Source organism: Bos javanicus, chromosome 6, assembly GCF_032452875.1.
Source record: "Bos javanicus breed banteng chromosome 6, ARS-OSU_banteng_1.0, whole genome shotgun sequence".
NCBI classification, from domain to species: domain Eukaryota; kingdom Metazoa; phylum Chordata; class Mammalia; order Artiodactyla; family Bovidae; genus Bos; species Bos javanicus.
The window spans coordinates 71,111,987-71,121,993 of NC_083873.1; positions in this window are offsets into that span (position 1 = coordinate 71,111,987).

The window sequence follows — 10,007 nt, forward strand, 5'->3', positions numbered from 1 at the left end:
TGATCAGCTTAGTGCCTTATTTAAAAAGATCACCTATCTGTGGCCAGGTCTTTACGTGTTAACTCTCTGAAAACAAAAGAGCAACTTATCTATTCAACCAAATTTATTTAGCACCTGCTATATGCAAAGCATGGAGGTAGGCTCTGTGGTGCATACAAGGTTATATAAGACATGATTCTTGCTCTCAAGAAGCCCACATTTCAGTATGAAGATGGCATAGGTGTATCAACAACCCATTGCCTTAAGTTAAAGTCATGGAGGAAGTCCGTCAGTGTCATCATTTCCCCGCCACCTCATGATCTCCTCCTTACAGTTCAGATCCTGACACTTGATAGACTGTGAAACCGTATGTGGCTTCATAAGCAAGAGAGCTATGCTGTCTCACAAGGCCACGCTCTCAGAAGGGCCCCATGCTTGGTTTAATCCTGTGCTGTTGCTGTCTGGAAATTCGTAATGATTTTATTTTTGAACTTGTGTTTGATAGAGGAAGTCTGATGGGACAGTGGAACATGCACGTGAGCAGCGGGAACGTGACCAGAGGTTATGCCTGCCTGGGTGCAGAGAGCTCGGGCCACACAGGCAACCCAGCATGCACACACATGCGTCCGAGCAGCTCGGTGCAGCCAGGCAGGGGGGGATGGTGGAGGCGATAGCAGAAGCAGAGGCAACAGCTGTGGCAGCGCTGGCTCCACAGACATGAAGGGCCCCTGCATGGGGACAGCACCAGGACCTGCAGTGGGAACCCAGCCGGCCACTCCCGGTCATCACACAAACATCACCTCTCCAGCCTGACACTGGGACAGCAACTGCTGGCACTCAGGCAGCAGACCATATCAGTAAGTTAGCGCCAAACACGTGAACATCGCAATGAAGCCTATCAGGGAATTATTAGAATTTCCAAAGAGTTTAGAATCTCTGGTTTTGAAAAACTGCTGCCACATTGTGAAGCAAATAACCACACATGTAGAAATAGAAACGAAAGGATTATCCACATTCTGCAGAATAAAACACTATAAAGAAGATGTGGTATATATACTCAGCCTTATACTTAAAGTAATTTTTTACTTCCCTGGTGGCCCAGTGGTTGACTCTGTGCTTCCACTGCGGGGGACATGGGTTCAATCCCTGGTTGGGAAAGTTCCATATGCCATGCAGAAATGCCACAAATTAAAAAAAAAAAAATGAAGTTTTTCCATGTGCAACAACATGGGTGAACTTAGAGGGTATTTTACTCAGTGGAATAAGTCAGAGAAAGACAAATACTGTAGTTATAACTTATATGTGGAATTTAAAATAAATGAATGTAACAAAAAGACTCGTAGATACAGAGAAAAAACTAGTCATTATCAGTGGGAAGAGAGGTAGGAGGAGAGGCAATATACCGGTAGGGGATTCAGAGGTAATTACTAGGTATAAAATAAATAAGATACAAGAATGTAATGCACAGCACAGGGAATATAGCCTGTTATTTTTATATGTACTTATAAAGTTATTATATATAGACTAAATCTATAACACTACTGAATCACTATGTTGTAAACTATGTTATTGAAAGCAACTATCCTCCAGTGTTTAAAAACACTATTTTCATTTGAAGGTTTGAATGAATCATTTGTTGTTGTTGGGGGTTTTGGAGTATAACTGCTTTACAATGTCGTGTTAGTTTCTACTGTACAACAATGTGAATCAGCTATATATATACACATATCCCTTCTCTCTTGAACCTGCCTCCCACCCGCTATCCCACTCCTCTACATCGTCACAGAGCTCTGAATTGAGCTCCGTGTTGTACAGGCACTTCCCACTAGCTATGTATTTTACACGTGGTAATTCATGGGGTCGCAAAGAGTCGGACACGACTGAGAGACTGAACTGAACTGAACTGAGTGTATAGTCATTACTACTTTCCCAGTTTGTCCTACCCTCTCCTTCTTCTCCTGTGAATGAACCAGTTTTTAATGAGGAAAGCCATAGGGAATTAACTTTCTTTCCTTGTAATTGAAGCTAAAATGACAGAAAGCTTAAACAAGATTTTCAAATTATACTCAAATCACAAAGTCACTTTCAGTTACTTGTACAACCTCCACAAGTTTCAAGAAACATTGCCTTATAACTGAGGAAACATTAAAATGACATTATGTACATTCATACTTTAAACTCAGACTTATATAAAACAAATCCATGTGAAAAATTAAGTCTGTTTAGAAAAATAGTCCCACAAGAACCAACACTAGAATAGACTAGAAATACTAAAATTTCTATTTCAAAATAAGTCATTAGAAATGAATTTTAGTGTGGCCACAGCCTATAGAATATTCTCAGCAATTGCATCAGCAGAAAGATCCTTTCAAAATGAAAATGATCATAAGTTGTGGTCTTACATTCGCTGAGTGATTGATAATGCTTTCAGGCATAGCTCTTGAAAAAGAAACTATATGGAATGAATTTCTTACCTGTTAAAATGACAAGTGTAAATCTTAATTTGCAGACAAGTGAGCCAAAACAATGTTCATAATAAATCAAGGTATCATATTAATATACTATTGTAGTTTATTGTATTATATAGAATATTGACCTCCCCCCCCCACATTACTTTTGCAGTTTTCAGATTCACTGAGTTTCCCATTTACCACCACTACTCCTATTAAACTAGTACCTTTAGCTGCCCTTTTTTCCCCTGCTTTTGAACAAGGGTCCTACATTTTCATTCTGCACCTGACCAAGCAAATTATGTAGCCAACCTTGGTCAGGTAAGAGTATGACAGATTTTTCATCATAAGCCATTACTCAAGACAGTTTGTGTTGCGAATGCTTAAGAATATAGAAAAGAGCAAGAAAAAAAAAAAAAAAAGATGCCTGTTCTTAATGTGTTCCATACAAAATCTATCAGCTGGTAGGCATTTTATCTACGTTAAGAGGAAAACTGTGTAATACTGTGAGTCAGAGTGCAGAATTTGGCATAAGGAGAAATCTGTATTTGATCCAAAACGGATGTCACAAAAAAAGTTTGGGACAATGCCTCCAGTGGGTTGGCATCCTGATTAAAATTACAGTGTTTGCGGTCCAAAGCATGAGTTTAGCAGGGATAAACACCCATTCACATGAGGGTCAAACTCGTACTTTATAAGCAGTAAGTCAGTCAGATTGTCCTGTCAGTATGCTGAGATTTTCAAGTAGGAAGAGCTATTTTTCCCCCAAATCAGAGAAATGGCATCACAATATGGGCCCTCCCCTTCTAGGCTTCTTCAGAATTGACAACTTCCAACAAGCTTTAGTGAGAGTTGCTCAGTCATGTCCAACTTTTTGTGACCCCATGGATATATAGTCCATGGAATTCTCCAGGCCAGAATACTGGAGTGGGTAGCCTTTCCTTTCTCCAGGGGATCTTCCCAACCCAGGGATTGAACCCAGGTCTCCCATATTACAGGCAGATTCTTTACCAGCTGAGCCACAAGGGAAGCTACAAAATCACCATAGAAATGACTTATATTTGAAAATGAAATATCAGGGAAAATCACCTAAATCAGATAAATCAAATTTGCTTTCCATAAAGCTAAAAAAGATCCATTTAATTACAATTATTTTATTTTATATTATGACTGTTATATAAAACAACTTTAAAAGAAGATGCATATTTACCCAAAACAAATTTAGTTCTATCTTCTGACTTTGAAAGAAGTTATGGATTTCTAAGTGATATCATTTATCAATGCTTTTAAATGGTCCCATTTCTAGTATCTATAATGTTAAAATAGACTGAGACAAGCTACAAGCATGTACAGAATTACAGAGAAAGGCATCATAAACAATGTTTCTAAAATTGGGAAAAACCATAGTAATACATATAAGAATAAGAAAATCAATTTCATAATGTGTAAAGCCCTCTTACAAATTAGTGACAAAATGACTTGGCAGCAGGCTTCTGTTTTCTAGGCTGACTATATCAAAGTTAGCTTTGAAAGACAAAAGCAAGTTTAAAAGAACTGTCCAAGGAGAGTGTGGGAAAGAGTGGCATTCCTCTGTCTTTGTGGTCCTCAGGGAATGGAGTGACTGGTGATTGATGACAAATGGAAAAGTCACAGGGCTTTAGTAGCCAAAATGCCCCACCCGCCACCTCAATCCTCCTTCCTGTGCCTCTCTAAACCACTGGCATCAGAAAGCTTGGAATTTACAGTGAAAATAATTTAATGAGCTAGAACAAGGTCAAAGAGAAAAGGATGTTGTTTATCAGATACCATCAACACAGCAGTGAAACAGAAATAAAAACAGAAATACACATACACACACAAAAACCTGAGACTAGCTGTTTATCTAGGTCTATGGGGTCGCACAGAGTCGGACACGACTGAAGCAACTTAGCAGCAGCAGCAGCAGCAGTCTCCAGGAAAGGGTGGGACCACAGGCCTCTTATCACCTAAGTGTGATTCCGGCTGTGTGGAGGATGTATGGGGTTGTTATTTGTGTATAGGGTTAAAGAACCAAGCTCTTTGCTCTAGTGTAGGCAAAGGATTGCAGACTGGCAGCCTGAAACTCAAACTGGACTCACAATTCAGTTCAGTTGTTCAGTCGTGTACGACTCTTTGCAACCCCATAGACTGCAGCACACCAGGTTTCACTGTCCATCACCAACTCCCTGAGCTTGTCCATGGACTCATGTCCATCGAGTCAGTGATGCCATCCAACCATCTCATCCTCTGTTGTCCCCTTCTCCTCCTGCCTTCAATCTTTCCCAGCATCAGGGTGTTTTCCAATGGGTCAGTTCTTCACATCAGGTGGCCAAAGTATTGGAGCTTCAGCTTCAGCGTCAGTCCTTCCAATGAATATTCAGGACTGATTTCCTTGAGGATTTACTGGTTTGAGCTCCTTGCAGTCTAAGGGACTCTGAAAAGTCTTCTCCAACACCACAGTTCAAAAGCATGAATTCTTCTGTGCTCAGCTTTCTTTATAGTCCAACTGTCACATCCATACATGACTACTGGAAAAACCATAGTTTTGACTAGATGGACCTTTGTTGGCAAAGTAACATCCCTGCTTTTTAATATGATGTCTAGATTGGTCATAGCTTTTCTCCCAAGGAACAAGCGTCTTTTAATTTCATGGCTGCAGTCACCATCTGCAGTGATTTTGAAGCCCCCCAAAATAAAGTCTGTCACTGTTTCCATTGTTTCCCCATCTATTTGCCATGAAGTGATGGAACCGGATGCTCTAGTCTTAGCTTTTTGAATGTTGAGCTTTAAGCCAGCTTTTTCACTCTCCTCTTTCACTTTCATCAAGAAACTCTTAAGTTCCTCTTCACTTTCTGCCATAAGGGTGGGTTATCTGCATATCTGAGGTTATTGATATTTCTCCCAGCAATCTTGATTCCAGATTGTGCTTCATCCAGCCCGGCATTACACATGATGTACTCTGCATAGAAGTTAAATAAGCAGCATGACAATATACAGCCTTGATGTACTCCCTTCCCAATTTGGAACCAGTCTGTTGTTCCATGTCCATTTCTAACTATTGCTTCTTGACCTGATTTCTCAGATAGGTGCTATTTTGCATGCACAGTTTTAAACAGTTTTTCTCTTTTTTTAAAAAATAATGATTTATTTTATTTTTGGCCATTCCACATAACTTGTGGAATCTTATTTCCCTGACCAGGGGTTGAACCCAGACCTCAGCAGTGAAAGGGCAGAGTCCTCATCACTGGACCACCAGGGAATTCCTGGAGAGGCTGACTTTAGATGGATGGGCAGGAAGTTGTCTTTGAGGAAGTGATATTTATCCTAAATGACCCAAACCAGATCTGAAAAAAGTATTCTAAAAAGAGAAACAGCAAGTAGAAAGGTCCTGAGGTGGAACCAAGCTTGACTGGGCAGGGACACATGAGGTAGAGAAAGAGATGAAGTCACACAGAAGGCAGGGTTTAGATCACATAGAACTTTAATTCAGACTTGGACTTTATTCAAAGGACATTAACTGGACTTAATTATAAGGGCATTTGGAAGCTGTTAGATAATGTTAAACAGGGGGATACATTGATTTATATTAATTTTGAAAGCTTTTTCTGGACACTGGTTAGATTATAGATTGGCAATTATGCAAGAGGGGAGGCCAAGTAGGAGTCATTGTAACAATCCAGGTAAGAAATGACACCTAGTCTAGACAAGGTGGTAGTAGTGGAGATAGAGGCAGATTCAGGATCTGTTTTAGAGATAGAGACATCAGAACTTGGCAGGGGGAGTGCATTCAAGGCAGGAGCAAATGAGAGGACTCTGCAGGGGTATGCTGCTTCCCTCCACGGAGATGGGAGACTGAAGGAGCAGGATTTCCTAGGCCTTATTTGAAATGCCTGTGAAACACCTAGATGGAGATGGCAGGCATATAGATGGATAAATAAGAATTCATGGAGCACGTGTTTAGCATTCTTTTGGGAATTTTCATCCTGCCTGTGGAAACCTAGAAATGTTCAAGAATGGACCTGAAAGGGCAGTTTCCCTTTACTCAGGAGCAGAGGAGGTGTCCTACAAGGTCCAGATCGCCATCACCTAAAGGGTTTAAGCACACACAGGGCAATGGGATGCTTCATTTCACATAGCAGAGGTGCTTTAAAGAACTGTGCGGGTCAAGCAAATTGCAAATTGCTATTTGCCCTTTATTTACATTTCAATTTGCCAAGCACCTTCTCCTTAATTTTGAATGATCTTCAGTTGAGCCTGGTGGGCTATAGTCCATGGGGTAGCAAAGAGTCAGACAAGACTGAGCGACTTCACTTTCAGTTGACACTTAGCAGGAAGTTTCTAGTTTCTGCTTCCCCTTCTCCATCCTCATCACTCTGGTGCCCTGGCTTTTCTAACCAGCCTTTATTCCATGGACTGTTTCAAGTTGAGAAGCTTAAATTCACTCTCTGATGATTCTGGGGTGCAGGGACAGATCTCTAAGAGAAGAAGTAGCTCAGGAAATAGCTGGCCTCTTCCCTACTTCTGAAAAGTTGAGGAAGAAAACAAAAGAGGGAGACCAGCCCCCAGAAGTGATTTTAGGTCTGGTAGCCAGGTGTGCTGAGCTAATACTGAATTCCAGAATGAAGGGCTGTCTCCACCCAGTTCCAAGCAGCTACAGGCTGCGAGCATGCAGGCCCTGTGGAGAGCAACAGAAATTAGTTTTTCCCTGTGGGTTCTTCCCAAGAGGAAGAAGGTGGCAGAAATGAGCCTGGTATACTCAGTTACTCTGCCCAAATTTACTTTCCATCATCAGAGGTGAAATGCTTAAGCCTTGGAGAGAAGCCAGGAAACAGTCCTCCTCATGGAAACTTGGAGTGGAGAAAGGACATTCTCCCCTAATGATAATAGAAATGTTCATTAATTGGCTGGTTTTATATGCTTGGCTTTTCAGTAAGACACAGTTAAGTTCGACAAGCAGATACAAGCACAACTCTGACACAAACTATGCAATTTGGGGAAAGTTAGTTGCGCTGTTTCAGGTTTCTCATTTGTAAAAATAAGGATAAGAGTACCTACCTCATGAGATCATTCATGTAACACAAAATGCACTGCATGGATCAAAAGAAGCATTCAATAAAGATTTGTGACTACTATTTCTACTGTGAGGGTGACTATCACTATTACCAAGTTAGAAAATCTGTTAGGTGCCAGGGATATAAAAGATAAAAAGATAGCTTTAGATATAAAAGATATAAAAGATAAAAGATAGCTCACCAGGTTCCTCTGTCCATGGGGATCCTCCAGGCAAGAACACTTGAGTGGGTTGCCATGCCTTCCTCCAGGGGATCTTCCCAACCAAGGTCTCCTGCCTTGCAGTCAGATTTTTTACAGTCTGAGCCACCAGGGAAGCCCATTTAAAGCTAAGGAGACAGGAATTTTAAAAACAACAACAACAACTTTAAAATACAGTGGAATGCACATGTAGTAGAGTTTCTTGCCAGAGGGGTGCCTACTAGCGATTACATTTTAGTGAGATTACATCTATGCAGGCCAGGACAAAAAAAAATCATCTTGGAATTGTTGAGCATCCAACATCTTTATTGGGTGGGGGTCACGTAAGTAGCTCTGTCTGCAAGAGAGATTATCAGGAACCTGCCTGTGTTTTTAGGTGGGTTTGTTTTTTTTTTTTTCTTTTTTTTAAAGGAGTTAGTTACCAAAATCTTCAAGGTAGTGAAAGCTAGAACCAGCCTTGATTTAGCACACAAGGGCATGGAAAGAGCTGATCACTTTGGAATCTGACACTTGGAGCCTAAACTGGCGGAGTCTGAGGGCCCCTGACTCAGGGTGACATTGAAACAAGCCAATAGAGCCTCACTCTGGCCAAATTCTGACACTGCACTGATCTCCTGTGCAAGTGCCCCCTGAGGGCAAGGCTGTTCACCTCTACTAAACAGCTTTGCTTCCTTGCCCCTGAGCCACCCCTTACCCACAGACATCCTGCAGCTTAACCCGTAAGTCCTCATTGCTACACTTGCTGAGGTGACTGGGAATTCTGCCATGAGTACTTCCTGTTAGCTCTGGAGTGTGGGAGCCCACCCCCAGAAAATAAGCCAAGCATCTTCCAGGAAACGGGGACACATGGCCAGTTTTGTTGCATTCATCCTCTGCCATTAGACTGAGCCACCAGACTTCCCTTCAGGTGTCTCTCAAGCACTGCTAGGCTGTAGGCATGAAGGAGAGGGAGTTTGGGGGAGGACAGTTCACACCTCTGGGTTCTCTATTACTAGTTTGTGAGGCTCAACCATTTGCACCCTAGGGATACACTGGGAGGTAAAATAGTTGTATGCCAAACTGTAAGGCATCCTTGTTACTAACACAGTAATAGAGCATGCATAAGCTACAGTAAGTACAGGCTTCCCTGGTGGCTCAGACAGTAAAGAGTCTGCCTGCGGCGCAGGAGACCAGGGTTGGATCCCTGGAGAAAGAAATGGCACCCCACTCCAGTATTCTTGCCTGGAAAATCCCATGGGTGGAGGAGTTTGGCAGGCTACAGTCCATGGGGTCACAAAGAGTGGGACACGACTGAGTGACTTCACTTTAAGCTACAGTAGCATGAAGCAAGGAGTGATGAATTCTGTAAGAGGAGGTGTTTAGGGAAGACTTCTGAGCAGTCAGCCGGAAGGGGATTTGAAAGTATGAGTAGGAGTTTACAGTGACAGAATGGAGGAAGTTAATTACAGACAGGAAGAATGGCATGGACAAAAGCTTTACTAACCCATGACATAACATGGTATCTTCAATGAATTAAAAGTAGGTTTGTCCACTCTGCCACAGATTGTTTTGGTGGATTCGTTTCTTGTTCCAGTGTTTACTGATAACCTTCCTTAGTTTTTTCACAATGCACAGGTTTAATATATGTAATATATATAAAAAATAATGGTGCCTGGCACATGGTTAGCACAACCTTAGTCACACTTAATAGCTCAACTTTTTTTTAATAAGATGGAAAAATATTCTCAGCCAGTCATTCTTTTCTGTTTCCTATTCTTACCTACCCCATCCTCATCCTTCAAAAATCCTAAACACTCCATTTCAAAAGCCAAACAAACATTTTAAGAGGCCAGTCTAAAATCGATATGGCCCAAAACATGTAAAACAAAAAGGTGTTGCAGGAAAAGGGTAATGTTAGATGTTTTTGATCTGGGGGTGATTATAGGCAAACAATATCTAAAACAAAGCTTCAAATTTTTCTTCTGTTATTTCCTAAGTCTCATTTCAAAGGTTTGTTCACATAATCGCATCTTGACGCTCAAGAATACTGTCCTCAGTAGATCGCCAGGTCGGAGACGGCACCGAGAATCGGTGAAGTGAGGAACCCGTCTAAGGCGTGGCGATTCCCGCAAGTGCCACGTAACCAGGACGCCCGAACTAACTTGACATTTAGGAAAGGCTAAGAGAAGAGATGGGGGTGGGGTGGGAGGGTCTGCATTTTAGGGCAGAAGACTCAGGAGGAAACAAGAAATAAAGAGCCGCGCGGCTCTGGGACGGTGGGCACAGCGAGATGAAGAGGGTGCAGAGTGG